Source organism: Coregonus lavaretus (assembly GCF_964263955.1).
Source record: "Coregonus lavaretus genome assembly, contig: SUPER_36_unloc_1, whole genome shotgun sequence".
Lineage (NCBI taxonomy): Eukaryota > Metazoa > Chordata > Actinopteri > Salmoniformes > Salmonidae > Coregonus > Coregonus lavaretus.
In genome coordinates, this window is record NW_028167175.1 from 2215949 (window position 1) to 2232165 (window position 16217).

The following is a 16217-nucleotide window of genomic DNA, read 5'->3' on the forward strand; positions in this document are numbered from 1 at the left end:
ACGACCATAAGAGGGAGTTGGCAAGGCAGCAGAAACTGATCTGGGACCAGGCTACGTGCATTGTGCACGACACGGTAATCCTACAATCTAAGGAATGAGAGAAATGTGATGTTTCTCTCCAGTGCTGCATCCAAAATGGCCCCCAATAGGGCCCTGGATAAAAAGTAGTGCACTACATAGGAAATAGGAGGCCATTTGGGACACAACCAAGATGATATAGTTGTATGTTTTTTACCTGCCATGGTCCTGAGGTGAGGGTAGGAGATTCCACAGCAGAGCTTCACTACGGCAGGCAGCATTACTGTAATGTTGGCGACAGCGACGGCAGCTGGAGTCTGCCAGGCTCCGGGCTTTTATAGGACCTCTGAAGGACAAGAGAGGAGATAAGGGGATCGGTTAGAGGATAGGATTGTAAAACTGAATTCTGGCCCCAAGGTTGTTGTTAAAGACACACAGCTGCTTCCTTTAGAGCTATTTTATGTGTGGAATGAGAAAGGAGAGAATAAATCATGAGGATCCATGTATACAATAATAATCCACGACCATTATCAGAATGACAAGTCTACATATAGGGTGCCCTGTATTCTAGTGACGGCTCATCCTATATAACTACTGCAGAATGAGAAGTGTACATAGAAAAATCTAATCAAATCATATTTTATTTGCCACATGCGCCGAATACAACAGGTGTGTAGACCTTACAGTGAAATGCTTACTTATAAGCCCTTAACCAACAATGCAGTTTTAAGAAAAATTGGGGGAGAGTTAAAGTGACTATGCATAGATAATAAACAGAGAGTAGCAGCAGTGTAAAAGAGGGGGTGGGGTGGGGGGGCAATGCAAATAGTCTGTGTAGCCATGATTAGCTGTCTTATGGCTTGGAGGTAGAAGCTGTTGTTACCTACCCTTACCACCTGGGGGCGGCCCGTCAGGAAGTCCAGGATCCAGTTGCAGAGGGCGGTGTTTAGTCCCAGGGTCCTTAGCTTAGTGATGAGCTTTGAGGGTACTATGGTGTTGAATGCTGAGCTGTAGTCAATGAATAGCATTCTCACGTAGGTTTTCCTCTTGTCCAGGTGGGAAAGGGCAGTGTGGAGTGCAATAGAGATTGCATCATCTGTGGATCTGTTGGATACATACATAAATGCATACATACAGTGGGGGAAAAAAGTATTTAGTCAGCCACCAATTGTGCAAGTTCTCCCACTTAAAAAGATGAGAGAGGCCTGTAATTTTCATCATAGGTACACGTCAACTATGACAGACAAAATGAGAAAAATAAATCCAGAAAATCACATTGTAGGATTTTTTATGAATTTATTTGCAAATGATGGTGGAAAATTAGTATTTGGTCAATAACAAAAGTTTCTCAATACTTTGTTATATACCCTTTGTTGGCAATGACACAGGTCAAACGTTTTCTGTAAGTCTTCACAAGGTTTTCACACACTGTTGCTGGTATTTTGGCCCATTCCTCCATGCAGATCTCCTCTAGAGCAGTGATGTTTTGGGGCTGTTGCTGGGCAACACGGACTTTCAACTCCCTCCAAAGATTTTCTATGGGGTTGAGATCTGGAGACTGGCTAGGCCACTCCAGGACCTTGAAATGCTTCTTACGAAGCCACTCCTTCGTTGCCCGGGCGGTGTGTTTGGGATCATTGTCATGCTGAAAGACCCAGCCACGTTTCATCTTCAATGCCCTTGCTGATGGAAGGAGGTTTTCACTCAAAATCTCACGATACATGGCCCCATTCATTCTTTCCTTTACACGGATCAGTCGTCCTGGTCCCTTTGCAAAAAAACAGCCCCAAAGCATGATGTTTCCACCCCCATGCTTCACAGTAGGTATGGTGTTCTTTGGATGCAACTCAGCATTCTTTGTCCTCCAAACACGACGAGTTGAGTTTTTACCAAAAAGTTATATTTTGGTTTCATCTGACCATATGACATTCTCCCAATCCTCTTCTTGATCATCCAAATGCACTCTAGCAAACTTCAGACGCACCTGGACATGTACTGGCTTAAGCAGGGGGACACGTCTGGCACTGCAGGATTTGAGTCCCTGGCGGCGTAGTGTGTTACTGATGGTAGGCTTTGTTACTTTGGTCCCAGCTCTCTGCAGGTCATTCACTAGGTCCCCCCGTGTGGTTCTGGGATTTTTGCTCACCGTTCTTGTGATCATTTTGACCCCACGGGGTGAGATCTTGCGTGGAGCCCCAGATCGAGGGAGATTATCAGTGGTCTTGTATGTCTTCCATTTCCTAATAATTGCTCCCACAGTTGATTTCTTCAAACCAAGCTGCTTACCTATTGCAGATTCAGTCTTCCCAGCCTGGTGCAGGTCTACAATTTTGTTTCTGGTGTCCTTTGACAGCTCTTTGGTCTTGGCCATAGTGGAGTTTGGAGTGTGACTGTTTGAGGTTGTGGACAGGTGTCTTTTATACTGATAACAAGTTCAAACAGGTGCCATTAATACAGGTAACGAGTGGAGGACAGAGGAGCCTCTTAAAGAAGAAGTTACAGGTCTGTGAGACCCAGAAATCTTGCTTGTTTGTAGGTGACCAAATACTTATTTTCCACCATAATTTGCAAATAAATTCATAAAAAATCCTACAATGTGATTTTCTGGATTTCTTTTTCTCAATTTGTCTGTCATAGTTGACGTGTACCTATGATGAAAATGACAGGCCTCTCTCATCTTTTTAAGTGGGAGAACTTGCACAATTGGTGGCTGACTAAATACTTTTTTCCCCCACTGTACATACAGTGCATTCCACATTTTGTTACGTTACAGCCTTATTCTAAAATGTATTAAATAAATAAAAATCCTCATCAGTCTACACACAATACTCCATAATGACGAAGCGAAACAGGTTTTTAGACATTTTTGCAAATGTATTACAAATAAAAAACAGAAATACCTTATTTGCGTAAGTATTCAGACCCTTTGCTATGAGACTTGAAATTGAGCTCCGGTGCATCCTGTTTCCATTGATCATCCTTGAGATTTTTCTACAACTTGATTGGAGTCCACCTGTGGTAAATTCAATTGATTGGACATGATTTGGAAAGGCACACACCTGTCTATAAAAGGTCCCACAGTTGACAGTGCATGTCAGAGCAAAAACCAAGCCACGAGGTGGAAGGAATTGTCCGTAGAGCTCCGAGACAGGATTGTGTCGAGGCACGGGTCTGGGGAAGGGTACCAAAACATTTCTGCAGCATTGAAGGTCCCCAAGAACATGGTGGCCTCCATCATTCTTAAATGGAAGAAGTTTGGAACCACCAAGACTCTTCCTAGAGCTGGCTGCCCGGCCAAACTGAGCAATCGGGGAGAAGGGCCTTGCTCAGGGAGGTGACCAAGAACCCAATGGTCACTCTGACAGAGCTCCAGAGTTCCTCTGTGGAGATGGAAGAAACTTCCAGAAGGACAACCATTTCTGCAGCACTCCACCAATCAGGCCAGACGGAAGCCACACCTCAGTAAAAGGCACATGACAGCCCGCTTGGAGTTTGCCAAAAGGCACCTTAAGACTCTCAGACCATGAGAAACAAGATTCTCTGGTCTGATGAAACCAAGATTGAACTCTTTGGCTTGAATGCCAAGCATCACGTCTGGAGGAAACCTGGCACCATCCCTACGGTGAAGCATGGTGGTGGCAGCCTCATGCTGTGGGAATGTTTTTCAGCAGCAGGGACTGGGAGACTAGTCAGGATCGAGGGAAAAAGCTGAACGGAGCAAAGTACAGAGAGATCCTTGATGAAAACCTGCTCCAGAGCGCTCAGGACCTCAGACTGGGGCGAAGGTTCATCTTCCAACAGGACAACGACCCTAAGGTTTTTTTTCCTAATACATTTACAAAAATTTCTCAACCTGTTTTTGCTTTGTCAACTACAAGGCCCCATTAAGATGTACAGTTGAAGGCGGAAGTTTACATACACTTAGGTTGGAGTCATTAAAACTCGTTTTTCAACAACTCTACAAATTTCTTGTTAACAAACTATAGTTTTGGCAAGTCGGTTAGGACATCTACTTTGTGCATGACACAAGTAATTTTTCCAACAATTGTTTACAGACAGGTTATTTCACTTATAATTCACTGTATCACAATTATAGTGGGTCAGAAGTTTGACTGTGCCTTTAAACAGCTTGGAAAATTCCAGAAAATTATGTCATGGCTTTAGAAGCTTCTAATAGGCTAATTGACATCATTTGAGTCAATTGGAGGTGTACCTGTGGATGTATTTCAAGGCCTACCTTCAAACTCAGTGCCTCTTTGAAGATGCTGGAGGAAACAGGTAGAAAATTATCTATATCCACAGTAAAACGAGTCCTATATCGACATAACCTGAAAGGCCGCTCATCAAGGAAGAAGCCACTTCTCCAAAACCGCCATAAAAAAGCCAGACTACGGTTTGCAACTGCACATGGGGACAAAGATTGTACTTTTTGGAGAAATGTCCTCTGGTCTGATGAAACAAAAATAGAACTGTTTGGCCATAATGACCATCGTTATGTTTGGAGGAAAAAGGGGGATGCTTGCAAGCTGAAGAACACCATCCCAACCGTGAAGCACTGGGGTGGCAGCATTATGCTGGGGGGTGCTTTGCTGCAGGAGGGACCTGTGCACGTCACAAAAGAGATGGCATCATGAGGAAGGAAAATTATGTGGATATATTGAAGCAACATCTCAAGACATCAGTCAGGAAGTTAAAGGTTGGTCGCAAATGGGTCTTCCAAATGGACAATGACCCCAAGCATACTTCCAGAGTTGTGGCAAAATGGCTTAAGGACAACAAAGTTAAGGTATTGGAGTGGCTATCACAAAGCCCTGACCTCAATCCTATAGAAAATGTATGGGCAGAACTGAAAAATCGTGTGCGAGCAAGGAGGCCTACAAACCTGACTCAGTTACACCAGCTCTGTCAGGAGGAATGGGTCAAAATTCACCCAACTTATTGTGGGAAGCTTGTGGAAGGCTACCCGAAACGTTTGACCCAAGTTAAACAATTTAAAGGCAATGCTACCAAATACTAATTGAGTGTATGTAAACTTCTGACCCACTGGGAATGTGATGAAAGAAATAAAAGCTGAAATAAATCATTCTCTCTACTATTATTCTGACATTTCACATTCTTAAAATAAAGTGGTGATCCTAACAGACCTAAAACAGGGAATTGTTACTAGAATTAAATGTCAGGAATTGTGAAAAACTGAGTTTAAATGTATTTGGCAAAGGTGTATGTTAAACTTCCGACTTCAACTGTATGTCCCTCTCGCTGTCCTGGCTAGATGTTATCTGGAGGCATGGCCACTGTACATTCGCTGGATCATGAGAGCAAGCTGGATAAGGCTGGAAAATTCCAGAAACTATAGAATGGCACCCTGCTAATAACAGTAGCATGTAATGTTACATAAATCACTGCGGTACCATGTGATAGACAGTTCTACTGGCAACCAGTGGTGGAAAAAGTAAAATAAAGTACCCAATTGTCATACTTGAGTAAAGCTATCTTAATAGAAAATGGCTCAAGTATATGTGAAACTCACCCAGTAAAATACTACTTGAGTAAAAGTCTAAAAGTATTTGGTTTTAAATATTCTTAAGTATCAAAAGTAAATGTAAATGCTAAAATATACTTAATTATCAAAAGCAAAAGTATAAATCATTTAAATTCCTTATATTTAGCAAACCAGACGGCACAATTTTCTAGTTTTTTAAATTTACAGATAGCCTGAGGCACACTCCAACACTCAGAAACAATTTTCAAGCGAAGCATTTGTGTTTAGTGAGTCTGCCAGATCAGAGGCAGTAGGGATGAACAGGTATGTTCTTTGGATAAGTGCGTAAATTGGACCACTTTCCTGTCCTGCTAAGCATTCAAAATCTAACGAGTACTTTTGGGTGTTAGGGAAAATGTATTGGGGTAAAAAGTACATTATTTTCTTTAGGAATGTAGTGAAGTAAAGGTCAAAGTTGTCAAAAATATAAATATTAATGCAAAGTACAGATACCCAAAAAAACTACCTAAAAGTATGTTTACACCACTGTTGGCAACATACAGGTAACTGGCAAAATAAAGGAAACACTTGAGTAAATGAGGGATACAAAGTATATTGAAAGCAGGTGCTTCCACATACGGTAGGTGTGGTTCCTGAGTTAATTAAACAATTAACATCCCATCATGCTTAGGGTCATGTATAAAAAGCCTGACAGGGTAAGGGACTTAGCACCTACTACCTAGACGGAGGACTGCAAGCCATGTATGGCAGGAAACTGAGAAGCCAGCTGAGCAGGAGACTGAGAAGCCAGCTGAGCAGGAGACTGAGAAGCCAGCTGAGCAGGAGACTGAGGAGCCAGCTGAGCAGGAGACTGAGAAGCCAGCTGAGCAGGAGACAGAGAAGCCAGCTGAGCAGGAGACTGAGAAGCCAGCTGAGCAGGAGACCGAGAAGCCAGCTGAGCAGGAGACTGAGGAGCCAGCTGAGCAGGAGACTGAGGAGCCAGCTGAGCATGAGACTGAGAAGCCAGCTGAGCAGGAGACAGAGAAGCCAGCTGAGCAGGAGACTGAGAAGCCAGCTGAGCAGGAGACTGAGGAGCCAGCTGAGCAGGAGACTGAGGAGCCAGCTGAGCAGGAGACTGAGGACCCAGTTGAGACGGACAATCTAGCTGAGCAGGCGACTGAGAACCCAGCTGAGCAGGAGACTGAGAACCTAGCTGAGACTGAGAATCTAGCTGAGCAGGAGACGGGGCCAGCTGAGGCTGAGGGCCAGCTGAGGCTGAGGGCCAGCTGAGGCTGAGGGCCAGCTGAGGCTGAGGGCCAGCTGAGGCTGAGGGCTCTGAACTGGCTATGGGCAGGGACTGCAGACGCAGAGGAGCAGATAACTCTTTCTCAGTTGTTGTAATTCAGACTTACCTTATGCAGGTGCCTAGTGAGCTATGCGGGTGTGGCTCATTTGCACGCACTGAATACATTTAATTCAGCCCCCGAAAACACACCCATTGGGTGGCCCGACAGAATTGATCAGGAAGCTTTCATTAAATGTGCTTTTCCGTTCATTTATTTAAAGCAAGCCCTTTTAAAAACTGTGTACCTTTTTTTAATTTGAATTTGATCGGCACAACACTAGAATGTAGGCTATGGAGAATGTGTTTAGAATATGGAGATCAACGAAGTATAACTGTAATAACGGTTTGATCTGTGCTCCATAATTATTTAATCAGCCTTCATGTCAATGTTTTTTTTATTAAGGGCTCTGTTCACTCCTTTATCATGGAAATTCAGCGTTACTGCGTGATATAAATTTAAAAGGCAATGCTCCCGCGTTAGAGGAGACAGCATTCACTGTCAACGCTGTAGATGTCAGCTCAATAGAAAATGACCTTTACATTTCTAGCACGCTATCCGTACCGCTTCAGCGCTACAGATGGAATAGAGTCCTAAATATTATCCCCCATTTGCTAGTGGTGATCTTCAGCTACAACCACACGGACCTGACATCATTTACAGAGGAAGCAGATTAAGGTACAAGAATCGTTGTAATGGATGGAATGATACAAAATGAAGGGAATTAACACTAAGGACTCTATTCAATCCACATCAATAAGTTCAGCTTTACAGCATGATTGAAATTCAAAGGCAATGTTCCTGCTTTAGCGGAGACAGCATTCACAGTAAACACTTCAGCTATACAGATTGAATAGAGCCCTAAATTATCAAGCTTTGATTCTTTGAATTAGCTGTGTAGTGCTAGGGCAAAACCAAGGTTGGTAAATTCTGGGTTAGAAGATAGGATGGCAAACAGAATTCTGGCCCCAAGGTTGTTGAGAGAGAGAGAGAGAGAGAGAGAGAGAGAGAGAGAGAGAGAGAGAGAGAGAGAGAGAGAGAGAGAGAGAGAGAGAGAGAGAGAGAGAGAGAGAGAGAGAGAGAGAGAGAGAGAGAGAGAGAGAGAGAGAGAGAGAGAGAGAGAGAGAGAGAGAGAGAGAGAGAGAGAGAGAGAGAGAGAGAGAGAGAGAGAGAGAGAGAGAGAGAGAGAGAGAGAGAGAGAGAGAGAGAGAGAGAGAGAGAGAGAGAGAGAGAGAGAGAGAGAGAGAGAGAGAGAGAGAGAGAGAGAGAGAGAGAGAGAGAGAGAGAGAGAGAGAGAGAGAGAGAGAGAGAGAGAGAGAGAGAGAGACTGGAAGACTGGAGTCTGAGATGAAACGGACGAACAGAACGAGAACAGAAGAGTCACAACACCCTTGATAAACTATGAAAAATAAACTAGAGAGGAGGCTATGTTTTGTTAAACCCCATGAAGCTGATGCAACATTAAAGTATGTCTTTGTAGTCAGCCCAGGATGCAGAACAGGATGCAGAACAGTTATGTATAGTGGTGATTGGTCAGCCCAGGATGCAGAACAGTTGTGTATAGTGGTGATTGGTCAGCCCAGGATGCAGAACAGTTGTGTATAGTGGTGATTGGTCAGCCCAGGCTGCAGAACAGTTGTGTATAGTGGTGATTGGTCAGCCCAGGATGCAGAACAGTTGTGTATAGTGGTGATTGGTCAGCCCAGGATGCAGAACAGTTGTGTATAGTGGTGATTGGTCAGCCCAGGATGCAGAACAGTTGTGTATAGTGGTGATTGGTCAGCCCAGGATGCAGAACCAGTAAGTAGCCTTGTCTTGTGTGAACCAGTAAGTAGCCTTGTCTTGTGTGAACCAGAACAGCTCATAGGTGCAGGAGCTCTCCTGGTTTTGTAGCGTGAAGCAGCTTGGTGTACAGGTGCAGCCCCTGGACAAGACGCCAGTCTATTGCAGGGGCCTCATAACTGTGCTGCAGAAAACCCCCGTCATTACAGAGAGCATGTGTCCAACGCTTTTCCAATACCAATGTTTTCAAAAACTGTTTTCCCGTTTTTTTTAGTTTTTCTCTGCAGCTTTGTCTCTGCATATTCTCTGGCCCCTTTATCATTTACTGTACTACCGACTGAGTTCTGCTCTCTCCGCAGTACCCCTGAAATACCCCCGCATGTGCATTTTACCAGTAAGCCTATGGTCTCATGAGTCTTCTCAAGTACCCCCTGTGGATAGGCTAAGTACACTACCCCAAGGGGTCCTAGTACCCCTGGTTGGGAACCACCGGTCTGGTCATTACATCCTCAACATTAACTATACCAAACTCCATATTGTACAGTTGATATATTTGTAATGTAAATATACAGAGGCTACAATATGTACTCTCTGTTCTGTGAATTCTGCAGCAGAATGTGCAGGGAACTCTTGTAATGACTGTTGCTATGAACCATAGCTACCTGGAGGAGTCAGAATGAATTGGGCACAGAGGGGGATAGAGACATTTTAAAACCTCTCGTCAACTGAGGGCTGTAATCTAAAAGAGGTAAAGTGCCTCGGCTTGCCCCTCTCCAATGTTTTATATTACACTTCACACATCACATCAACCTCCATGGGTTTAATTTGCACATAATTATCGGCTATTATCATTAATAAGCTAAAAAAAAAAAAAAAAGGCAGAAAATAGTGAACCTGCCCGAGTCCCAAATGGTACCCTATTCCCTTTATAGTGCACTACTCTAGACCAGGGCACATAGGGATTTGGTCAAAAGTAGTGCACGATATAGGGAAGGAGTAGGGTCCCATTTGATACTCGGCCCCTGATATAGGAAGTAATAACCATGCAGCAGCTATAGTTTTGGAAAGCTTATGTGGGTGGCAATGGAAATAATAATTTCTGAATGTTTCTCCTCTGAGGAGATGGAATGGAGGCGATGGAGGGTTGTCATGGACACACAGTGCACCTGATCTGTGGTTGAACCCGACTGTGGTTGAAGCCGACTGTGGTTGAACCCCACCCTGAAAAATATGTTCTCTCATTTACCTCTCTACTATTGATCTCTATGTCCTTGCTATTGTAGTTCGAGATGTTCAATGATGCACTGGGCACTTCTATAGATAGATTCTCTATAGTCCTTTCTCTCAGACTGCTGCCAGTAAATGAAAGCTCTTAGCCCCGTCCCAAACAAAGGACTTGAGGGTCATGCTATGGTGTTGTGCTGTCTTTTCTAAAATGTTCTCCAATAACTTGTAGAACCTGTTATTTCACACAAACTTTTTCTGTTATTGACCATAGTAGAACACATGGTTCAGTGAACCATCCGTTGATGAACTACTGGGATGAAATCAAATCAAAGTTGTGTTTGGTCGTCACCACTGACATTGGTTGTCAACACTTCTCATGACATATTTATGTTCTCCACAACAAAAACATTTCACCTCATACGTCACATTTCAACTGCTATTCCAATGCTGCCACTGGCCACTTTAAGAAATGGAACACTAGTCACTTTAATAATGTTTACATATATTGCACTATATACAGTGAGGGGGAAAAAGTATTTGATCCCCTGCTGATTTTGTACGTTTGCCCACTGACAAAGAAATGATCAGTCTATAATTTTAATGGTAGGTTTATTTGAACAGTGAGAGACAGAATAACAACAACAAAATCCAGAAAAAAGCATCTCAAAAACGTTATACATTGATTTGCATTTTAATCAGGAAAATAAGTATTTCACCCCCTCTCAATCAGAAAGATTTCTGGCTCCCAGGTGTCTTTTATACAGGTAACGAGCTGAGATTAGGAGCACACTCTTAAAGGGAGTGCTCCTAATCTCAGCTTGTTACCTGTATAAAAGACACCTGTCCACAGAAGCAATCAATCAATCAAATTCCAAACTCTCCACCATGGCCAAGACCAAAGAGCTCTCCAAGGATGTCAGGGACAAGATTGTAGACCTACACAAGGCTGGAACGGGCTACAAGACCATCGCCAAGCAGCTTGGTGAGAAGGTGACAACAGTTGGTGCGATTATTTGCAAATGGAAGAAACACAAAAGAACTGTCAATCTCCCTCGGCCTGGGGCTCCATGCAAGATCTCACCTTGTGGAGTTGCAATGATCATGAGAACGGTGAGGAATCAGCCCAGAACTACACAGGAGGATCTTGTCAATGATCTCAAGGCAGCTGGGACCATAGTCACCAAGAAAACAATTGGTAACACACTATGCTGTGAAGGACTGAAATCCTGCAGCGCCCGCAAGGTCCCCCTGCTCAAGAAAGCACATATACAGGCTCGTCTGAAGTTTGCCAATGAACATCTGAATGATTCAGAGGAGAACTGGGTGAAAGTGTTGTGGTCAGATGAGACCAAAATGGAGCTCTTTGGCATCAACTCAACTCGCCGTGTTTGGAGGAGGAGGAATGCTGCCTATGACCCCAAGAACACCATCCCCACCGTCAAACATGGAGGTGGAAACATTATGCTTTGGGGGTGTTTTTCTGCTAAGGGGATAGGACAACTTCACCGCATCAAAGGGACGATGGATGGGGCCATGTACCGTCAAATCTTGGGTGAGAACCTCCTTCCCTCAGCCAGGGCATTGAAAATGGGTCGTGGATGGGTATTCCAGCATGACAATGACCCAAAACACACGGCCAAGGCAACAAAGGAGTGGCTCAAGAAGAAGCACATTAAGGTCCTGGAGTAGCCTAGCCAGACCTTAATCCCATAGAAAATCTGTGGAGGGAGCTGAAGGTTCGAGTTGCCAAACGTCAGCCTCGAAACCTTAATGACTTGGAGAAGATCTGCAAAGAGGAGTGGGACAAAATCCCTCCTGAGATGTGTGCAAACCTGGTGGCCAACTACAAGAAACGTCTGACCTCTGTGATTGCCAACAAGGGCTTTGCCACCAAATACTAAGCCATGTTTTGCAGAGGGGTCAAATACTTATTTCCCTCATTAAAATGCAAATCAATTTATAACATTTTTGACATGCATTTTTCTGGATTTCTTTGTTGTTATTCTGTCTCTCACTGTTCAAATAAACCTACCATCTACCATTAGAATTATAGACTGATCATTTCTTTGTCAGTGGGCAAACGTACAAAATCAGCAGGGGATCAAATACTTTTTTCCCTCACTGTATACTGTATTCTATTCTATAATATTCTACTGCATCTTAGTCCATGCCGCTCTGTCATTGCTTGTCCATATATGTATATATTCTTAAATTCCATTACCTTACTAGATTTGTGTGTATTGGGTGTATGTTGTGAAATTGTTAGATATTACTTGTTAGATATTACTGCACTGTCGGAGCTAGAAGCACAAGCATTTCGCTACACCCGCAGTAACATCTGCTAAACACGTGTATGTGACCAATAACTTTTGATTTGATTTGATATTACATAGTGGATCAAAGGCCATTGGAAGATAATGGAGGCCAAACAACAGAATGTTCATACACACTTTACTCACTGCTTGTCAAGGGAAGTGTGTGTGTGTGTGTGTGTGTGTGTGTGTGTGTGTGTGTGTGTGTGTGTGTGTGTGTGTGTGTGTGTGCGAGGGTGTGTGTGTGTGTGTGTGTGTGAGTGCGAGGGTGTGTGTGTGTGTGTGTGTGTGTGTGTGTGTGTGTGTGTGTGTGTGTGTGTGTGTGTGTGTGTGTGTGTGTGTGTGTGTGTGTGTGTGTGTGTGTGTGTGTGTGTGTGTGTGTGTGTGTGTGTGTGCGAGGGTGTGTGTGTGTGTGTGTGTGTGTGTGTGTGTGTGTGTGTGTGTGTGAGAGACTCGGTGGGATGGACCTGTAATGCCGTGAATGAGGCATTCCAGAGGTTTCTGAGCATTCTTGCCTTTTGGACAAAGACCTGAAATGTGACCATGAAAACACAGAATGAGATTAAGACCGTTTCCCCTCTTAAGGACAGCAGTCACACATCAAGAGAAGTTAATTATGTAAAAAAAGTGATGTCGTATTGTACTGCATGAGATTTATGTTTTGTTTGCAATAGTGTACAGCTGTGTTAGGGTCCATTTGAATTGAAGTCACTCAATTCAGATACTGATTTTAAGTACAAATTCTAAAATTGAAAAACGTTTGGAATTAATAGCTTCTCCATTAAAAAATATATATTCAGTACCCGTCAAAAGTTTGGACACACCTACTCATTCAACAGTTTTTCTTTATTTTTACTATTTTCTACATTGTAGAATAATAGTGAAGACATCAAAACTATGAAAAAACACTTATGGAATCATGTAGTAACCAAAAAAGTGTTAAACAAATCCAAATATATTTTATGTTTGAGATTCTTCAAAGTAGCCACCTTTTGCCTTGATGACAGCTACTTTGAAGAATCTCAAATATATTTTGATTTGTTTAACACTTCTTCGTTTACTACATGATTCCAAATGTCTTATTTCATAGATTTTATGTCTTCACTATTATTCTACAATGTAGAAAATAGTAGAAATAAAGAAAAACTCTTGAATGAGTAGGTGTGTCCAAACTTTTGAACGGTACTGTATATATAATAATAATATGCCATTTAGCAGACGCTTTTATCCAAAGCGACTTACAGTCATGCGTGCATACATTTTTTTTTGTGTATGGGTGGTCCCGGGGATCGAACCCACTACCTTGGCGTTACAAGCGCCGTGCTCTACCAGCTGAGCTACAGAGGACCACATATATATATATATATATTCAATTATTGAAATGGGATTTTGCTTTTACTGACTTAATTTCATTAAAATCAATTCAATAACTTAATTAATCCTCAAGGGGCAGTTGTTAGCGCGTGGCAAAACTACAATACAGTGCCTTCGGAAAGTATTCAGACCCCTTGACTTTTTCCACATTTTGTTAGGTTACAGCCTTATTCTAAAATTGATTTGAAAAAATTCCCCTCATCAATCTACACACAATACCCCATAATGACAAAGCAAAAATGTACATTTACATAAGTATTCAGACCCTTTACTCAGTACTTTGTTGAAGCACCTTTGACAGCGATTACAGCCTTGAGTCTTCTTGGGTATGATGCTACAAGCTTGGCACACATGTATTTGGGGAGTTTCTCACATTCTTCTCTGCAGATCCTCTCAACTCTGTCAGGTTGGATGGGGAGCGTCGCTGCACAGCTATTTTCAGGTCTCTCCAGAGATGTTCGATCGGGTTCAAGTCTGGGCTCTGGCTGGGCCACTCAAGGACATTCAGAGACTTGTCCCGAAGCCACTCCTGCGATGTGTTGGCTGTGTGCTTAGGGTCGTTGTCCTCTTGGAAGGTGAACCTTCGCCCTAGTCTGAGGTCCTGAGCGCTCTGGAGCAGGTTTCCATCAAGGATCTCTCTGTACTTTGCTCCGTTCAGCTTTCCCTCGATCCTGACTAGTCTCCCAATCCCTGCCGCTGAAAAACATTCCCACAGCATGATGCTGCCACCACCATGCTTCACCGTAGGGATGGTGCCAGGTTTCCTCCAGGCATGACGCTTGGCATTCAGGCCAAAGAGTTCAATCTTGGTTTCATCAGACCAAAGAATCTTGTTTCTCATGGTCTGAGAGACTTTAAGTGCCTTTGGCAAACTCCAAGCGTGCTGTCATGTGCCTTTTACTGAGGAGTGGCTTCCGTCTGGCCACTCTACCATAAAGGCCTGATTGGTGGAGTGCTGCAGGGATGGTTGTCCTTCTGGAAGGTTCTCCCATCTCCACAGAGGAACTCTGGAGCTCTGTCAGAGTGACCATTGCGGCCAGCTCTAGGAAGAGTCTTGGTGGTTCCAAACTTCTTCCATTTAAGAATGATGGAGGCCACTGTGTTCTTGGGGACGTTCAATGTTGCAGAAATGTTTTTGTACCATTCCCCAGATCTGTGCCTCGACACAATCCTGTCTCGGAGCTCTACGGACAATTCCTTCGACCTCATGGCTTGGTTTTTGCTCTGACATGCACTGTGAACTGTGGGACTTTATACAGACATGTGTGCCTTTCCAAATCATGTCCAATCAATTGAATTTACCACAGGTGGACTCCAATCAAGTTGTAGAAACATCTCAAGGATGATCAATGGAAACAGGATGCAACTGAGCTCAATTTCGATTCTCATAGCAAAGGGTCTGAATACGCTACTGTTCAAAAGTTTGGGGTCACTTAGAAATATACTTGTTTTCGAAAGAAAAGCAATTTTTTTGTCCATTAAAATAACATCAAATTGATCAGAAATACAGTGTAGACATTGTTAATGTTGTAAATGGCTATTGTAGCTGGAAACGGCTGATTTTTTATGGAATATCTACATAGGTGTACAGAGGCCCATTATCAGCAACCATCAGTCCTGTGTTCCAATGGCACGTTGTGTTTGCTAATCCAAGTTCATCATTTTAAAAGCCTAATTGGTAATTAGAAAACCCTTTTACAATTATGTTAGGACAGCTGAAAACTGTTGTGCTGATTTAAATAAGCAATAAAACTGGCCTTCTTCAGACTAGTTGAGTATCTGGAGCATCAGCAATTATGGGTTCGATTACAGAATCAAAATGGCCAGAAACAAATAACTTTCTTCTGAAACTCGTCAGTCTATTCTTGTTCTGAGAAATGAAGGCTATTCCATGCGAGAAATTGCCAAGAAACTGAAGATCTCGTACAACGCTGTGTACTACTCCCTTCACAGAACAGCGCAAACTGGCTCTAACCAGAATAGAAAGAGGAGTGGGAGGCCCCGGTGCACAGCTGAGCAAGAGGACAAATACATTAGAGTGTCTAGTTTGAGAAACAGACGCCTCACAGGTCCTCAACTGGCAGCTTCATTAAATAATACCAACAAAACACCAGTCTCAACGTCAACAGTGAAGAGGCGACTCCGGGATGCTGACCTTCTAGGCAGAGTTGCAAAGAAAAATCCATATCTCAGACTGGCCAATAAAAAGAAAAGATTAAGATGGGCAAAAGAACACAGACACTGGACAGAGGAAGATTGGAAAAAAGTGTTATGGACAGACTAATCGAAGTTCGAGGTGTTCGGATCACAAAGAATAACATTTGTGAGACGCAGACCAAATGAAAAGATGCTGGAGGAGTGCTTGATACCATCTGTCAAGCAAGGTGGAGGTAATGTGATGGTCTGGGGGTGCTTTGGTGGTGGTAAAGTGGGAGATTTGTACAGGGTAAAAGGGATCTTGAAGAAGGAAGGCTATCACTCCATTTTGCAATACCATGCCATACCCTGTGGACGGCGCTTGATTGGAGCCAATCCTACAACAGGACAGTGACCCAAAGCACAGCTCCAAACTATGCAATAACTATTTAGGGAAGAAGCAGTCAGCTGGTATTCTGTCTATAATGGAGTGGCCAGCACAGTCACCGGATCTCAACCCTATTGAGCTGTTGTGGGAGCAGC